The sequence below is a fragment of the Theropithecus gelada genome, chromosome 1 (genome assembly GCF_003255815.1).
Source record: "Theropithecus gelada isolate Dixy chromosome 1, Tgel_1.0, whole genome shotgun sequence".
In the NCBI taxonomy this organism is placed as follows: Eukaryota; Metazoa; Chordata; class Mammalia; order Primates; family Cercopithecidae; genus Theropithecus; species Theropithecus gelada.
Window position 1 is genome coordinate 178,345,503 of NC_037668.1, and position 19,237 is coordinate 178,364,739.

Consider the following 19,237-nt stretch of genomic DNA (forward strand, 5'->3'; position numbering starts at 1 on the left):
TATCTTTAATAAATATGAAGATATATTTAAATAAAATATTAGTCATTTGGATTGATACATGGAATTTTATTAAGACTCAAAGTTGTATTCCTAGGTATTTTATTTTCTTTGTAGCAATTGTGAATGGGAGTTCACTCATGATTTGGCTCTCTATTTTTCTATTATTGGTGTATAGAAATGCTTGTGATGTTTGCACATTGATTTTGTATCCTGAGACTGCTGAAGTTGCTTATCACCTTAAGGAGATTTTGGGCTGAGACAATGGGGTTTTCTAAATATATACAATCATGTCATCTGCAAATAGAGACAATTTGAATTCCTCTCTTCCTATTTGAATACCCTTTATTTCTTTTTCTTTTCTTTTCTTTTTCTTTTTTTTTTTTTTTTTTTTGAGACTGCGTCTCACTCTATTGCCCAGGCTGGAGTGCAGTGGCATGATCTCCACTCACTGCAACCTCCACCTCCCTGGTTCAAGTGATTCTCATGCCTCAGCCTCCCAAGTAGCTGGGATTACAGGTATGTGCCACCACACCCAGCTAATTATTGTATTTTTAGTAGAGGCAGGGTTTCACCACGTTGGCCAGGCTGGTCTCGAACTCCTGACCTCAGGTGATCCACCCACCTCAGCCTCCCAAAGTGCTGGGATTACAGGCATGAGCCACCACACCCAGCCGAATACCCTTTATTTCTTTCTCTTGTCTGATTGTTATGGCTAGAACTTCCAATACTATGTTGAATAGGAGTGGTGAGAGAGGGCATCCTTGTCTTGTGCTGGTTTTCAAAGGGAATGCTTCCATCTTTTGCCCATTCAGTATGATATTGGCTGTGGGTTTGTCATAAATAGCTCTTGTTATTTTGAGATATGTTCCATCAATACCTAGTTTATTGAGTGTTTTTAGTATTAAGGGGTGTTGAATCTTACCGAAGGCCTTTTCTGCATCTATTGGGATAATTATGTGGTTTTTGTCATTGGTTCTGTTCATGTTATGGATTACATTTATTGATTTGTGCATGTTGAACCAGCCTTGCATCCCAGAGATGAAGCCAACTGGATAAGCTTTTTAATGTGTCATCATCCTCAGTAAACTAACACAGGAACAGAAAACCAAACACCTCATGTTCTCACTAATAAGTGAGAGTTGAACAATGAAAACACATGGACATAGGAAGGGAAACATCACACACCAGGGCCTGTAGGGAGGTGTGGGGCAAAGGGAGGGATAGCACTAGGATAAACAGCTAATGCATCTGGGGGTGAAAACCTAGATGACAGGTTGATGGGTGCAGAAGCCGCCATGCCACATGTATACCTATGTAACAAACCTGTACGTTCTCCACATGCATCCCAGAACTTAAAGTATAACTTAAAAAAGGATCAAGTGGTTATTGAATATGGATGATATTGTTTAAATAATTAATATTCCAATTATTAAAAGTAATTTACCTGAAAAATTAAACTCATTTTTTCTTTTTCTTCCAAAGACATGAAGAGGCACTTTATTGCCCTAAATCAACTAAAACATGAGAGTAAATTTTAGGTTCTCTTGCCACCAAAAGAAAACACGAGTAACTGTGAGATGAAGAGTATGTTAATTTAGTTGGTTTTCATGCCCATTTTTTTGTGTATGAGCATGTCAAAACATCATATTATGCAACTTAAATATATGCTATAAAAACATATAACATCTCCAAGGGCAGTAGCATAGGATACATATACAAGAGAGGAAGGTGGTAACACTGTTGCTGTTGTTGCTAACAATTGATGAGATGATGATGACAGTAATGATTATTTGCTGCTGTTGCTAACGATCAATGATGATGATGGCAGTAATGATTATGACTAGTTTATTTACAATTTCAATCGAGACTGTCTGAAAAACTTAGAAAATGTATTTGCTATGTATAAGTTGTAATTGGTTATCCACAATGATTTAATAAAAATGTTACTTACGTTTTCCTCTTTTCTTTGGAGTGAGGCAGGGAGGGACATTAAAATCTTTTAAACGAATAAGGTTTCAAGAAGCAAAAGGTATTTTAGAGAGTGGAGTATTTCTTCAATCTTGGCAGCATCAATTAAATGTCATCATGAAAAACATTAATCCAAATTCTTTTTTTTTTTTTTTTAGCATCAGCAGTTTTCCAGCTTGTGTTACTGCCTATTCAAACGAAGCTCTATCAATCTTTTAATTCATTCCCCTCTTCTGTGCCTTTGACATAGGACTGCTGTCACAGAATTATCTTTTTGTTAGAAATAAAAATAAAACACACAAGAAAGATATATAGAAAGGTGACTTCCTGTGTAGCTTTTTGAATTAAAATTTTCATGCTCCAGGTGTGTTCTGAATATTTTCACAAGTAAACAAAATTCTTCCACAGTTGTCATTCCTAAATGTCCACATAGAGACTTCAATCCTTTCACGCAGATGAGTTTGGAGTATCAAGCCTTTTGCTTCACATATTGTTTCTAAAACATGTCAAGTAGTGGCAGGTCCTGGCTAAAGCAGGTTATGACTGTTATGGCGATGCTGCAGAGAAGGAGGACCAAAAAGAAGATGGGGGCAGAAAACTGCCTACCACACAACAGCATGGGGCTAACGGGTCAGGAGTCAGGACTCAAAGATTTACTGGCTGTGTCACGTGGCTCTTCACTGACCTAGAAAGGCTTGAAGTAACACTGAAATGAGGGGTGAGTGAGGCAACACAGAGGAAGCAGTTTGCAGGTGTAAAGGAGCCCTACTAATGTTATTTAGCAATCACAAACATAGTGCTTCTTCTAGGACAGGCGCTGTTTTCAGCTTTATGTGGAAATCTTGCAACATTATCTACTGGGTACTATTATTTCCATTCTTCAGAAGGAGAAACTGCAGAGGTTATGTAATTTCCCTGTGGTTACACAGCTGTGGCTTCGGGATTCAGTTTAGCTTCAGAGTCACTTCTCGTTAAGACAGGCACTGTACTGTAGTGTCTCCCATTGTTGTTAACTGTGGCTTCAAGCTGTAGAGCCTCACAGTTTTCTAATCTGAGAAACGAGGGTGTTCTATTATGTTACTTCCAAGGGCTCTTTCAAATGTAACAGTAAATAACTCAAAGCTAGTGTGGTGGCCCAGGAGGGCTTCACTTTCAAGCTTGCCAGGTTTAGAAGAATCTAGAGAATGGCGTAGTATCAGGACATGGAATCTGTCCTGCGTAAAGATTCCCTGATCTGCAAATCTCATTATTTCATGGATCTGAAGGCTCTGCTTGCCTCCTTGAATGACTTTGCATCCCTCTCATTTGCTGAGAGTTATGACAATATTGGATTACTGGTGGAACCAAGAGCATCACGTACTACAAACACACTCTTCCAGACCAATGGCTTTATTGAGGGAGTGATGGAGGAGGTGCTGTGAAGGAAGGCAGACCTCATTCTCTCCTACCATCCACCAATTTTCAGACCTATAAGGCACATAACTTAGAAAACCTGGAAAGAGCTCCTGGTAATCCAGGATCTGGAGAACGAAGTTGGTATGTATTTTCCTCACATAGCCTGTGATTAATTTTTTTTATTCCTTCTCTATAGAATGCAATGCAGGGATTCTGCAACTGGTTGGCTAAAGAGCTTGGAGCTTGGACCTCCAGGCTGTTGCATCCTTTCAAAGCTTCCAACTACTCTGCAGAGAGAACCCACCGAAGACCTGGACAAAGTCATGTCTGCAGTGAAAAAAAGTTGTGAATATTTCTTTTACTTCTTTGTCTGCTGGGATTGATGATGATAAACATACATGGCTCAGTCTCAATTATACTCAGAAGACTTTGATGCAGGTAGTGGCTTTTCTCTCCCAGAACATAAAATGGCATCAAAAGACTGAAATTATGGACTGGAGAAGCCTTTGCTTCCACATAGTGGAATGGGATGGTTGTGCATACTGGATGAATCTATCTCCCTGACAACCAATGACAGAGCAAATCAAAAGCCACTTAAAACTATCACATGTGTGCTTAGTTCTTAGAGTAGGGAGGACCTTAGAGTTCTAAAGTCAAAGTCATGGCCCTGTGTGCTGGTTCTGGGAGCAGCGTTCTGCAGAGTGTGGAAGCTGATCTTTACCTCCCAGGTGGGATGTCTCATCATAATATTCTGAATGCTGCTTCCTAAGGAAGAAATGTCATCCTTTATGAACTCAGCAACACTGAATAAGGCTCTCTTTCTGACATTTGAGATATACTGGGTGCTTACTTGAAGAGTAAGATTAATATTATCCTTCAGAGACAAGCAAGGACCCTCTTTTTGTGTAGTATAACACAGACAGGAACATGAGGATAACACAATCTACAAATCGATTGGGCCCTTTCAGAAGAGTGTCTTAAAAGTTATTATAATTTCTGGTTTGTTACACTGGTTCACCACATGTTTCGTAGCTCATAAGGTAAAAACTGAAATATAACTACCATGTTAAAAGAATAAATATCTATTATAAACTCTAGGAAAGCCTGATTAAAATCTATTCACTTAAAAAATACATCATGAACTGGTGAATATTTTCATCATTCCAGCTTTTAAAATGTGTGCTATAGATGTATTAAATGCTTCTGCAATTTAATCCAGGGTATATGATTAGGAGTTCGGTACCAAAACATACACCAGTCTTGATAGACCTGCACTTTCCTTTGTATTTTTTCAAGCTCTATATGATGTCAGTATGTCAATTATCCTTTAAGAAAGTTTCTCAGCCAGGCATGGTGGCTCACACCTGTAATCCCAGCACTTTGGGTGGCCGAGTTGGGCAAATCACAAGGCAGGAGTTCAAGACCAGCCCGATCAGAATAGTGAAACCTCGTCTCTACTAAAAATACAAAAATTAGCCAAGCATGGTGGCCCATGCCTGTAATCCCAGCTACTCAGGAGACTGAGGCAGGAGAATTGCTTGAACCCAGGAGGCAGAGGTTGCAGTGAGCCGAGATTGCGCCACTACACTCCAGCCTGGGTGACAAAGCGAGACTCTATCTCAAAAAAAAAAAAAAAAAAAAAAAAAGAAAAAGAAAAAGAAAGAAAGAAAAAGAAAACAAGTTTCTCAATCCATTTCCTTTTCCTGAACTTTTCAATCTTATACTACTAGGAAATATTTCATATACTTCAGCAAGTGCTAATTCTGTAGACAGTGGGTGTCTATTTTTCCATTTGTGTCAGGCCTGTGACTTAAAGATTGAATTTTCTTTAAGTAGTAATGAAGAAGAGTACGATTGGGTGAGTTGGCACAATTTGAATACTGAAAAAAGTCCTCTAACAGTACAAAGTATTCCCTTTTTTTTTTTTTTTTTTTTAACCACCCAGGACTCCAAACCTTGGTTTTGTTTTAGTACAGGAAATCAGAAATATCTAGAAGAGATTTACGGGCAAAAGGGAGAATTTTCAGAGCTATGTATTGATTCATTCATTTGTTATATTCATTCATATGTATATTAATTCATTCTATTTATTGACTGACTACTGTAACACACAAGGTTAAATTCTATAGGGGAGGAATAAAAAAATTAATAAACTATCATGTCGGTCTCAAGAGTACTAATAAATAGGTTATACACAATTGGGAAAGTCGAATTTTAGAATCTGTTATATAGTTTCTAAAAAGATACATTATGGGACCAAATGAAATACTTAGTCCAGACAGATCAGAAAGAGAGAAAGAGAAGTATGTGATATGCATAGCAAGCATGGAAGGGTTTAGTGTAATTGGATGGATAAGAGTGGAAGAGGTCAACATCTTGGACTAAATGTGTTAAAAAAAATGTAAGGCAGTACTACAGTTTAGACAAAATCTAGAGCAGTCTGTAAAAGGAATACCAGTTGACTAGGTAGGAGTTCTTAGAAATTGTGGCAAGATGAGCTAAGAAAATTTAAAGAAAAGCAATTATGGTTACATAAATACAGCAGGAGTCAACAATGTGCCCATTAACATGACAACTGGAAAACAAGAATCAAGAGCTACTTGGAGATCCAAATAGGCAAGATAATGATTTTCAGCAGAAGTGTGGTATTAAATACAAAGTTTGGTATCAGGGAAGGACTCAAAGTTCTAGGTAACAAGACTGGCTTGAATAAGTCGCAGCTGAAGTCCTAAATATGGTAAGGAATCAGGCTGATTATCATCATGCACACTGAAATGCAAGAGAATAAAATAGGAGAAAGATGGTAGTGAAAAATAAAAATGAATCTCAGTCACTTAAGTGTGATAAATAGTTGGAAATAAATACAAATAAAGATCATTGATGCTAAGCAATCTGGATATGAGTGTTGCTAACTTTCCTGTTCTCTGGTACACGACTAAGGCTGGTATATATTCCAGCTCTTAAGATAAAGCTGATCTTTTCCATGACAGTCCAAGCTTCAGCTATAGGGAATCAAGGAAAGCTGAAACCATGAAATAACAGAGTTCCATCAAAGAGGATCTATAAAAAAACATGGATTATGCCTTCCCAACATGTATTATCTAGCCCCTCCCCACAACTTTTCCCATTCTAACCAAATCCTAATTTTAATGCAAGATATACTCCTCTGCTGTGTGACTCCAGAGAAGTTGAACTCATTCTCAACTCTAGGAATAGTTCTGAATTAGTTGCAGCCAATCAATGGCTGGCAATCCCCAGAATTGATCCAAAGGATCCAATACAATCTATGTTGGACCAATCAGACTAGATTAAGGACTTACATTCCATCCCTGGGAGATATATATTTTTTCTTTTTGTCATGACCAAGAAAGAATGCCTATTGGAGCTACCTGAAGGCCACAAGGATGAATCAAATATTCAAAATAGTAAAATGGTAATATGAGACAATAAATTACTTAGTAACATCATTGAGTCATTGTAAATAAACTTACTCAAGCTCTGAACTTTTAGACTTGGGACATAATAAATATCTTTATTACTTAATTCAGTTTGTTTTTAACATATATTCTTACTATTTAATGTCATTTGTGTTCGGGTTTTTTATTCTTTTTTTTTTTTTTTTTTTTTAATTTATTTATTATTATTATACTGTAAGTTGTAGGGTACATGTGCATAACGTGCAGGTTTGTTACATATGTATACTTGTGCCTTGTTGGTGTGCTGCACCCATCAACTCGTCATTTACATCAGGTATAACTCCCAATGCAATCCCTCCCCCCGCCCCCCTCCCCATGATAGGCCCCGGTGTGTGATGTTCCCCTTCCCGAGTCCAAGTGATCTCATTGTTCAGTTCCCACCTATGAGTGAGAACATGCGGTGTTTGGTTTTCTGTTCTTGTGATAGTTTGCTAAGAATGATGGATTCCAGCTGCATCCATGTCCCTACAAAGGACACAAACTCATCCTTTTTTATGGCTGCATAGTATTCCATGGTGTATATATGCCACATTTTCTTAATCCAATCTGTCACTGATGGACATTTGGGTTGATTCCAAGTCTTTGCTATTGTGAATAGTGCTGCAATAAACATACGTGTGCATGTGTCTTTATAGCAGCATAATTTATAATCCTTTGGGTATATACCCAGTAATGGGATGGCTGGGTCATATGGTACATCTAGTTCTAGATCCTTGAGGAATCGCCATACTGTTTTCCATAATGGTTGAACTAGTTTACAATCCCACCAACAGTGCAAAAGTGTTCCTATTTCTCCACATCCTCTCCAGCACCTGTTGTTTCCTGACTTTTGAATGATCGCCATTCTAACTGGTGTGAGATGGTATCTCATTGTGGTTTTGATTTGCATTTCTCTGATGGCCAGTGATGATGAGCATTTTTTCATGTGTTTGTTGGCTGTATGAATGTCTTCTTTTGAGAAATGTCTATTCATATCCTTTGCCCACTTTTTGATGGGGTTGTTTGTTTTTTTCTTGTAAATTTGTTGGAGTTCTTTGTAGGTTCTGGATATTAGCCCTTTGTCAGATGAGTAGATTGCAAAAATTTTCTCCCAATCTGTAGGTTGCCTGTTCACTCTGATGGTAGTTTCTTTTGCTGTGCAGAAGCTCTTTAGTTTAATGAGATCCCATTTGTCAATTTTGGCTTTTGCTGCCGTTGCTTTTGGTGTTTTAGACATGAAGTCTTTGCCCATGCCTATGTCCTGAATGGTACTACCTAGGTTTTCCTCTAGGATTTTTATGGTATTAGGTCTAACATTTAAGTCTCTAATCCATCTTGAATTAATTTTCGTATAAGGAGTAAGGAAAGGATCCAGTTTCAGCTTTCTACTTATGGCTAGCCAATTTTCCCAGCACCATTTATTAAATAGGGAATCCTTTCCCCATTTCTTGTTTCTCTCAGGTTTGTCAAAGATCAGATGGCTGTAGATGTGTGGTATTATTTCTGAGGACTCTGTTCTGTTCCATTGGTCTATATCTCTGTTTTGGTACCAGTACCATGCTGTTTTGGTTACTGTAGCCTTGTAGTATAGTTTGAAGTCAGGTAGCGTGATGCCTCCAGCTTTGTTCTTTTGACTTAGGATTGTCTTGGAGATGCGGGCTCTTTTTTGGTTCCATATCAACTTTAAAGCAGTTTTTTCCAATTCTGTGAAGAAACTCATTGGTAGCTTGATGGGGATGGCATTGAAGCTATAAATTACCTTGGGCAGTATGGCCATTTTCACGATATTGATTCTTCCTATCCATGAGCATGGTATGTTCTTCCATTTGTTTGTGTCCTCTTTAATTTCACTGAGCAGTGGTTTGTAGTTCTCCTTGAAGAGGTCCTTTACATCCCTTGTAAGTTGGATTCCTAGGTATTTGATTCTCTTTGAAGCAATTGTGAATGGAAGTTCATTCATGATTTGGCTCTCTGTTTGTCTGTTGCTGGTGTATAAGAATGCTTGTGATTTTTGCACATTAATTTTGCATCCTGAGACTTTGCTGAAGTTGCTTATCAGCTTAAGGAGATTTTGGGCTGAGACAATGGGGTTTTCTAAATATACAATCATGTCATCTGCAAAGAGGGACAATTTGACTTCTTCTTTTCCTAACTGAATACCCTTGATTTCTTTCTCTTGCCTGATTGCCCTAGCCAGAACTTCCAACACTATGTTGAATAGGAGTGGTGAGAGAGGGCATCCCTGTCTTGTGCCAGTTTTCAAAGGGAATTTTTCCAGTTTTTGCCCATTCAGTATGATATTGGCTGTGGGTTTGTCATAAATAGCTCTTATTATTTTGAGGTACGTTCCATCAATACCAAATTTATTGAGCGTTTTTAGCATGAAGGGCTGTTGAATTTTGTCAAAAGCCTTTTCTGCATCTATTGAAATAATCATGTGGTTCTTGTCTTTGGTTCTGTTTATATGCTGGATTATGTTTATTGATTTGCGAATGTTGAACCAGCCTTGCATCCCAGGGATGAAGCCCACTTGATCATGGTGGATAAGCTTTTTGATGTGTTGCTGAATCCGGTTTGCCAGTATTTTATTGAGGATTTTTGCATCGATGTTCATCAGGGATATTGGTCTAAAATTCTCTTTTTTTGTTGTATCTCTGCCAGGCTTTGGTATCAGGATGATGTTGGCCTCATAAAATGAGTTAGGGAGGATTCCCTCTTTTTCTATTGATTGGAATAGTTTCAGAAGGAATGGTACCAACTCCTCCTTGTACCTCTGGTAGAATTCAGCTGTGAATCCATCTGGTCCTGGACTTTTTTTGGTTGGTAGGCTATTAATTGTTGCCTCAATTTCAGAGCCTGCTATTGGTCTATTCAGGGATTCAACTTCTTCCTGGTTTAGTCTTGGAAGAGTGTAAGTGTCCAGGAAATTATCCATTTCTTCTAGATTTTCCAGTTTATTTGCATAGAGGTGTTTATAGTATTCTCTGATGGTAGTTTGTATTTCTGTGGGGTCAGTGGTGATATCCCCTTTTTCATTTTTAATTGCGTCGATTTGATTCTTCTCTCTTTTCTTCTTTATTAGTCTTGCTAGTGGTCTGTCAATTTTGTTGATCTTTTCAAAAAACCAACTCCTGGATTCATTGATTTTTTTGGAGGGTTTTTTGTGTCTCTATCTCCTTCAGTTCTGCTCTGATCTTAGTTATTTCTAGCCTTCTGCTAGCTTTCGAATGTGTTTGCTCTTGCTTCTCTAGTTCTTTTAATTGCGATGTTAGAGTGTCAATTTTAGATCTTTCCTGCTTTCTCTTGTGGGCATTTAGTGCTATAAATTTCCCTCTACACACTGCTTTAAATGTGTCCCAGAGATTCTGGTATGTTGTATCTTTGTTCTCATTGGTTTCAAAGAACATATTTATTTCTGCCTTCATTTCGTTATGTACCCAGTAGTCATTCAGGAGCAGGTTGTTCAGTTTCCATGTAGTTGAGCGGTTTTGATTGAGTTTCTTAGTCCTGAGTTCTAGTTTGATTGCACTGTGGTCTGAGAGACAGTTTGTTATAATTTCTGTTCTTGTACATTTGCTGAGGAGTGCTTTACTTCCAATTACGTGGTCAATTTTGGAATAAGTACGATGTGGTGCTGAGAAGAATGTATATTCTGTTGATTTGGGGTGGAGAGTTCTATAGATGTCTATTAGATCTGCTTGCTGCAGAGATGAGTTCAATTCCTGGATATCCTTGTTAACTTTCTGTCTCGTTGATCTGTCTAATGTTGACAATGGAGTGTTGAGGTCTCCCATTATTATTGTATGGGAGTCTAAGTCTCTTTGTAAGTCTCTAAGGACTTGCTTTATGAATCTGGGTGCTCCTGTATTGGGTGCATATATATTTAGGATAGTTAGCTCTTCCTGTTGAATTGATCCCTTTACCATTATGTAATGGCCTTCTTTGTCTCTTTTGATCTTTGATGGTTTAAAGTCTGTTTTATCAGAGACTAGTATTGCAACCCCCGCTTTTTTTTGTTCTCCATTTGCTTGGTAAATCTTCCTCCATCCCTTTATTTTGAGCCTATGTATGTCTCTGCGTGTGAGATGGGTCTCCTGAATACAGCAGACTGATGGGTCTTGACTCTTTATCCAGTTTGCCAGTCTGTGTCTCTTAATTGGAGCATTTAGTCCATTTACATTTAAGGTTAAGATTGTTATGTGTGAACTTGATCCTGCCATTATGATATTAACTGGTTATTTTGCTCATTAGTTGATGCAGTTTCTTCCTAGCCTCGATGGTCTTTACATTTTGGCATATTTTTGAGATGGCTGGTACCGGTTGTTCCTTTCCATGTTGAGTGCTTCCTTCAGGGTCTCTTGTAAGGCAGGCCTAGTGGTGACAAAATCTCTAAGCATTTGCTTATCTGTAAAGGATTTTATTTCTCCTTCACTTATGAAACTTAGTTTGGCTGGATATGAAATTCTGGGTTTAAAATTCTTTTCTTTAAGAATGTTGAATATTGGCCCCCACTCTCTTCTGGCTTGGAGAGTTTCTGCCGAGAGATCTGCTGTGAGTCTGATGGGCTTCCCTTTGTGGGTAACCCGACCTTTCTCTCTGGCTGCCCTTAAGATTTTTTCCTTCATTTCAACTTTGGTGAATCTGGCAATTATGTGTCTTGGAGTTGCTCTTCTCGAGGAGTATCTTTGTGGCGTTCTCTGTATTTCCTGGATTTGAATGTTGGCCTGCCCTACTAGGTTGGGGAAGTTCTCCTGGATGATATCCTGAAGAGTGTTTTCCAACTTGGTTCCATTTTCCCCCTCACTTTCAGGCACCCCAATCAGACGTAGATTTGGTCTTTTTACATAATCCCATACTTCTTGCAGGCTTTGTTCATTTCTTTTTCTTCTTTTTTCTTTTGGTTTCTCTTCTCGCTTCATTTCATTCATTTGATCCTCAATTGCTGATACTCTTTCTTCCAGTTGATCGAGTCGGTTACTGAAGCTTGTGCATTTGTCACGTATTTCTCGTGTCATGGTTTTCATCTCTTTCATTTCGTTTATGACCTTCTCTGCATTAATTAGTCTAGCCGTCAATTCTTCCACTTTTTTTTCAAGATTTTTAGTTTCTTTGCGCTGGGTACGTAATTCCTCCTTTAGCTCTGAGAAATTTGATGGACTGAAGCCTTCTTCTCTCATCTCGTCAAAGTCATTCTCCGCCCAGCTTTGATCCGTTGCTGGCGATGAGCTGCGCTCCTTTGCCGGGGGAGATGCGCTCTTGTTTTTTGAATTTCCAGCTTTTCTGCCCTGCTTTTTCCCCATCTTTGTGGTTTTATCTCCCTCTGGTCTTTGATGATGGTGATGTACTGATGGGGTTTTGGTGTAGGTGTCCTTCCTGTTTGATAGTTTTCCTTCTAACAGTCAGGACCCTCAGCTGTAGGTCTGTTGGAGATTGCTTGAGGTCCACTCCAGACCCTGTTTGCCTGGGTATCAGCAGCAGAGGCTGCAGAAGATAGAATATTTCTGAACAGCAAGTGTACCTGTCTGATTCTTGCTTTGGAAGCTTCCTCTCAGGGGTGTACTCCACCCTGTGAGGTGTGGGGTGTCAGACTGCCCCTAGTGGGGGATGTCTCCCAGTTAGGCTACTCAGGGGTCAGGGACCCGCTTGAGCAGGGAGTCTGTCCCTTCTCAGATCTCAACCTCCGTGTTGGGAGATCCACTGCTCTCTTCAAAGCTGTCAGACAGAGTCGTTTGCGTCTGCAGAGGTGTCTGCTGCTTTGTTATTGTTTTCTGTGCCCTGCCCCCAGAGGTGGAGTCTACAGAGACAGGCAGGTTTCCTTGAGCTGCTGTGAGCTCCACCCAGTTCGAGCTTCCCAGCAGCTTTGTTTACCTACTTAAGCCTCAGCAATGGCGGGCGCCCCTCCCCCAGCCTCGCTGCTGCCTTGCCGGTAGATCACAGACTGCTGTGATAGCAATGAGGGAGGCTCCGTGGGTGTGGGACCCTCCCGGCCAGGTGTGGGATATGATCTCCTGGTGTGCCTGTTTGCTCAAAGCGCAGTATTGGGGTGGGAGTTACCCGATTCTCCAGGTGTTGTGTGTCTCAGTTCCCCTGGCTAGGAAAAGGGATTCCCTTCCCCCTTGCGCTTCTCAGGTGAGGCAATGCCTCGCCCTGCTTCAGCTCTCGCTGGTCGGGCTGCAGCAGCTGACCAGTACCGATCGTCCGGCACTCCCCAGTGAGATGAACCCAGTACCTCAGTTGAAAATGCCGAAATCACCGGTCTTCTGTGTCGCTGGCGCTGGGAGTTGAAGACTGGAGCTGCTCCTATTCGGCCATCTTGCTCCGCCCCTCTTTTATTCTTGCAGTCAAAAGCATGCTCATTGATTTTCCAGGTTCATTGGTGAGTCAAGTGGTTAATAATAAATAGAAATAATGTACACCATTTATCTTCTCTTCCTGAATCTAAGATTCCCCTTCTCATCCAACACTATTTGTTTCACCCTGTTTGATCAGCTCATCAACTTTTGAAAATGTTCCCTTCAGATTTTAGAACAATTTTTCCTAATCTAGTTAAATGCTCACAAATATAATTGCCTTTGAGGCCACATTAAGTAATGAAATGTGTGGCATTTGCCAAAGGTAAGAGAATAGACTATGCTTTCAACTTCAGGTTGAATTTGGGGGGCCACAGGCAGCACTTTTCAAATGAAAAAAAAAAAACCTGATAGAATAGAATACAATAGATCAATCAGAACATACACCAAAAATGTAGTAAGCGTTAAATACTCTGTGTGTGTGTGTGTGTGTGTGTGTGTGTGTGTGTGTGTGTGTGTGTTTAACAGAGAGAGGGTTTGAGTAGCAATGCAAAATGTGTCTCTTATTATAGAGACACATGCACATATATGTTTATTGCAGCACTATTCACAATAGCAAAGACATGGAATCAACCCAAATGCCTACCAATGATAGACTGGATAAATAAAATGTGGTACATTTATATTATGAAATACTATGCAGCCATAAAAAGGAACAAGATCTTGCCCTTTGCAGGGACATGGATGGAGTTGGAAGCCATTATTCTTAGCAAACTAATGCAGAAACAGAAAATCAAACACTGTATGTTCTCATTTATAAGTGGGAGCTGAATGATGAGAACACATGGACAGCTGGCAGGGAACAACACACACTGGCACCTGTTGAAGGGGGTTTGGGGGATGGAGAGTGTCAGGAAGAATAGCTAATGGATGCTGGGCTTAATGCCTAGGTAATGAGTTGATCTGTGCAGCAAACCACCATGACACACATTTAGCTATGTAACAAACCAAAACGTCTTGCACATGTACCCCTGAACTTAGAAGTTGAAGAAAGAAAAAAAATATGTTTCAAACTGGACACTTTCACAATTTGAAAAACACTGAAGCAGATAATATGCTCAATTTAAAACCATCACATTGAAAACAAAGACACAAAACACTATCCTAGGGAAAAAAAAATTTTAATGCAGGTGCAACTCAGCCTAGATATAACCATCTTGTAACTCCAAGTGGAATTCTGCATGTATAATACTAATATTTATTTATTTACTTATTTATGAGATGGAGCTCACTCTGTCATCCAGGCTGGAGTGCAGTGGTTCATTCTCAGCCCACTGCAACCTCCACCTCCTGGGTTCAAGCGATTATCCTGCCTCAGCTTCCCAAGTAGCTGGGATTACAGGCGTGCACTACCATGCCTGGCTAATTTTTGTATTTTTAGTAGAGACGACTTTCACCATGTTGGCCAGGCTGGTCTTGAACTCCTGAACTCAGGTGATCTTCCCACCTCAGCCTCCCAAAGTGCTGGGAATACAGGCGTGAGCCACTGTACCGAACCACTGATTTCTGTTTTAATTAAAGGTGATCAAGAATATATAATTTGGGATTGAATTACACTGAACTTAGCAGTATTCATTAAATTTCCACCACAACTTTAACTTACTGAGATAATTATACCTCTATTACCAAATCACCTTTATTTATATGGCTCCATTTTTTACTTTTTCCTTAAATATTTTTCAGATCTTATCACCAGGTCACGACTTGATAATCTTCGATAAAATCCTGTCTTGTCAAATATGGAATATCAGATTGTTTTTACTACTTTAAAAGTAAGATAGCTGTCAAAAATGCATTAAGATATTTTGAAGGCCACATTATGTACCAAAAGTTCCTGATTTCCTGAATTATTTCCTTTCAGTGAATATACCCTGTTTCTTGCCCACAGGTAACCTGAAAACAGATACCTTTTTTTTTTTCCTTTAAAAGAAAACAATGTGCATTGAAAATGTTTATCTAATATGCATTTTATAACCATAAAAAATCTGTAAATTCCCAAACTAAGCTCTAATGAACATAATTCATGAATTTTATTTCCAATAGCATTTTAAATCAAATATTTGAAATATCTAATATAATAAAAATCAATTTATACTAGAAAATTTCAAAAATAGTCACTGAATCCGCTCCCTTACTGAATGAGAAGATACTTGTAGCCTAGTAAGAAAATATCTTTCTTTTGTTTTATTATAAAATCTTAAAAATTAGAAGAAACAACGTACTTGAGAAATAGAATCATGAACTCATCATACCAAAGTGTTTCTTTTCTTTTCATGACAATTTTTTTTTTTTTTTTTTTTTTTTTTGCCTTCTCATTTTAGTAGGGTCAATTTTCTCCATTTGTAATTCTCAAGAGGCATTGGTTTCATTTTTGTATATGTACACACAAACACCCTTACATATAAATACCAAACTTAGAAGAATCAAACAGTTAGATAAATTTAAGAAACTAAAAGAATGGAAAAAAAGACCAGTTACCACATTTTACAAATGCTCTTCTGAACACCTTCTCTGACCATTCACCTCTATATACTATCCCAAATGCCTCATTCCGCTTGGTCTACAAGGTCTTCCTCTGGAATTCTGAAGCAATCAATGCTAATATTGTCATGAAGATGGATCCTGTTATCACCATTTTGGAGTCAGCATGGTGGCTCACGCCTCTAATCTCAGAACTTTGGGAGGCTGATGGGGAGGCTGATCACCTGAGGTCAGGAATTCAAGACCATCCTAGCCAACATGGTAAAACCCAATCTCTACTAAAAATACAAAAAAATTAGCCAGGTGTGGTGTCGTGTGCCTGTAGTTCCAGCTATGGCTGAGGCAGGAGAATTGCTTGAACCTGGGAGGTAGAGGTTGCAGTGAGCTGAGATTGCACCATTGCACTCCAGCCTGGGTGACAAGAGAAAAAATCTGTCTCAAAAATAAAATAAAATAAAATAAAATAAAATAAATAAATTTGCTTGGACTTGAAGCTTTTCTTAAAAAATTATCTTTGTTTTTCTCACATTTATTTTTTTGATGCTGGAGGTTCCTTGAGTGATGAGGCTATTTTATTAATCTCTTGATAATAATGCTTCTGTTTCATCTGGCTGAGACATATGGCCATGGTTTTCTATTTCTCGAGAACATGTGAAATCTGGGAAATACCTCATTCCCTGCACTGATTATTCTGGCTCTAATTTTTGTTCTAGCCTACTGCTTCCATCCTCTTTTTTTTTTTTCTTCTCATGCGTTTTCTGTTCTTTTCTTCCTCCTAAACTTTCTTTACTCTTTTTCAGGCTCATCTTTCATTTTCATTAGAATGAGAAGTGCTTGGAGAGTAAATTCTTTACCGTTCCAGTTTTTTATTTGAATTTGCTTCCCCCTTTTATGGCAGCAAAGAGAGTCAATATAAGCTTTGTAGTTTTTCGTCTGCATCTTTAGTCTAATTTTCAATCATTTTTAGTTCTGAGGTCTCTGCTGGCTTTATAATTTTTATCAATCCTTTAAGTCTCTATAGTTTCGTCAGTTCAAAGTGCTCAAAATTTCTTCTGAGATATACCATTTAATGAATGAATTTTTCTATTTCACTTCTGACATGAACACATCTAAAGAAGCCTGAGATGGTGATTCTGATAGAACTTTGCTTGAGGCTTCAGATTTCAGCATCATTTAACTTTGCAACCAATGATGCAAAGGTCTCTGGCTTCTCATCAATCTTCCCAGCCTTTATAATTTGATTCAGATACTTCTCAATCAGGTCAGCTGAATGAAAGAATATGTCATCATCACTCTCATAAAAGTCTTCATCTTCTCAGTTCCGGACTTTCTTTTTCTGATATACTGCCTCCTGATGCAGTGGGAATCTCACAGTACAGAGAAACGAACAAGCTTCCGCTGACCACTGCATCTTTGCTTCCTTTTTTTCTCTCCTAAGTGAATGGCTTCAACCTGGTGTTGTTTTCCAGATGAATCAAACCTCATCCTGCAGAACCAAGACCTGTCTCTGTCCCAATTCATCAAATTCATATTCTGATTTTTTCTCTTCCTTGGTTTTAAAAAAAGTAGAGGGGGTGCTTTGTTTGGTTATTGATATAAAAGACCTCCCTTTACTGTGAAAACTCTTAGACAGTAAAGTTCTCTTCGGCTTCAGCTTTCACAATATCTTCTCTCATTCTTCATGCACAGTCCATCTCATCGTTTTTACTTGTATTTGTTTTCCTTCCAGTGGTATCCATTTCTTCTTCTAAGTCTTCTACTCACATCTTCTCCAACATCTTTCATTGCTGCTTGTCTAGTTCCTTCAACTGCGCTACTGATCACTTGGATTCAGTCTTTTAGTCTTCTTCTGGTACCTGCAGGTAAAGTGCTAGCATTGCCTCCCAAGCAAAGAGCATGCCCCTCATGGACCCAACAATACGTGCATTGTGGGATACCAGTTTTGTGGAGAGAAGGTGTCATCCATGGGTGTTTCACAGATCACAGAGGCAGTGGCAAGTCCTTGAAAATAGCATTACCTTTCAGGGCCAGACACATACTGCAGCTAGATGGTGCCTCAAAAAGTCAGTGACTCATCCTTTTCAATCTATGGGGTCTAAGGATGATCCTTCTCTTCAGAGTGTCCAGGCTATAGGGAGTGATGGATATGCAGCCAGGAAAAGAAACTGCTGTGGGTGGGAAGATGCGGCTGCTCCTCTTCTAGGTTCTACTCTCCCCCACTGTCTTGCTAGACATCAGGTTCCCAGGAATCAGGGTATAGCAGCACCACGGGCCATTCCTTCTTTACGTCCTCAGCTTTTGAGCAACTGGTAGCCCTGTGCCTTCCCCTGCACCACCTGGACACCCACCAGGCTGGCTTCTTGAAGTCACCATGGAGTGTTTTGATGCCAGAGAATATATCTGAGAAGAGAGATCATAACTGATTTTTGATTCTTCAGTTCTCTCAAAAACAACAGAAATAAAAACATCAAAATCAGAGCTTATGTTCATTTGGCAGTGTCATGCAAGACATACATATAGTATCTTTTCCCCAAGGATAGAGTTTGATTTGAATTTTTCAGATTATTTCATATGTAATATTCCAGACTGGAAATCATTTGGCCCTTAAAACTCTTTTTGTGTAGCATTTACCCTTTGTAATGGGATTAAGACATTTAAATAAAGCTGGCATGTTGGGCTTTAATACAAAGTAAGGGCTATGAGGCAGAAAAATAATTAAGTATTCTTTATTTATATTTTATACAAGTGATACCAATCACATTCATTAACATAAAATATAATCTTAAAAAAGTAAATAGTTATTTAAACTTGACATATGAGAACAAAAGTGTGATCTTTTCTATTGACATTGTTGGTATGAGAAGACGAGGTCTTCTCCCACCCAGCCCCCATATGGGAAACTAGTACTATGAAGCTGTCTCTTAAGTTAAAATGTAGTAAGTTAACATGATTTATTATTAGTTTCTATGTGGGGGAAAGCTAGCTATGAGATTTTATCAGAAGCATTAGTCTTAAACTCATTCTGATGGCTATTCCAAAAAATTAACCGTGTTTTCAATTTTTGCTCACAGCCTATACAACCCGTGAGAAATCAGAGGCAGAGACACTAAGGAGATCTACCTTAAGCTTAGACAGGATTTTGTCGGCACTTTCCCTTGCTCAGTAACACTCTTTTATACCCACTTCACAATGAGGCAAATGTCACATACAAATTCTGAGCAATTGAGCCTCCCAGAACGCAGATGGGTGAAGGAAGTGTCCTCGGATGATGTCCCTGAAGCCGGTGGGAACAGCCTGCCGCTATGAGACTGTGTGTGCCTGTGAAAATGCATGCATGACCAAGTGTGCTGCAGTGGCTCTGTGATGATGGGGATCTCCGCCATGTAACTCCACAAGCTCAGGTTTGCAGGACTCAGCCAGGAGGCCAGGAATCTATCTCTGCTCGCTCGCACTCATACAGGTTAACAGTGTTTGCAATGCAGTATCTTTCTCCTTAGATACAGTACCCTGTGAGTGTATCACCTGAGCTCCTTCAATAGCAGTCTTCAGAGTGATGGATGGGGACTTTACATTATTTTAAGCATATAC

General features: G+C 39.1%; 1 pseudogene; it reads left to right on the forward strand.

Moving 5' to 3' along the window:
* Positions 1 to 3,170: 3,170 nt before the first annotated feature.
* On the forward strand, positions 3,171 to 4,272 carry LOC112632481 (annotated as a pseudogene).
* The last annotated feature ends 14,965 nt before the right edge of the window (positions 4,273 to 19,237 follow it).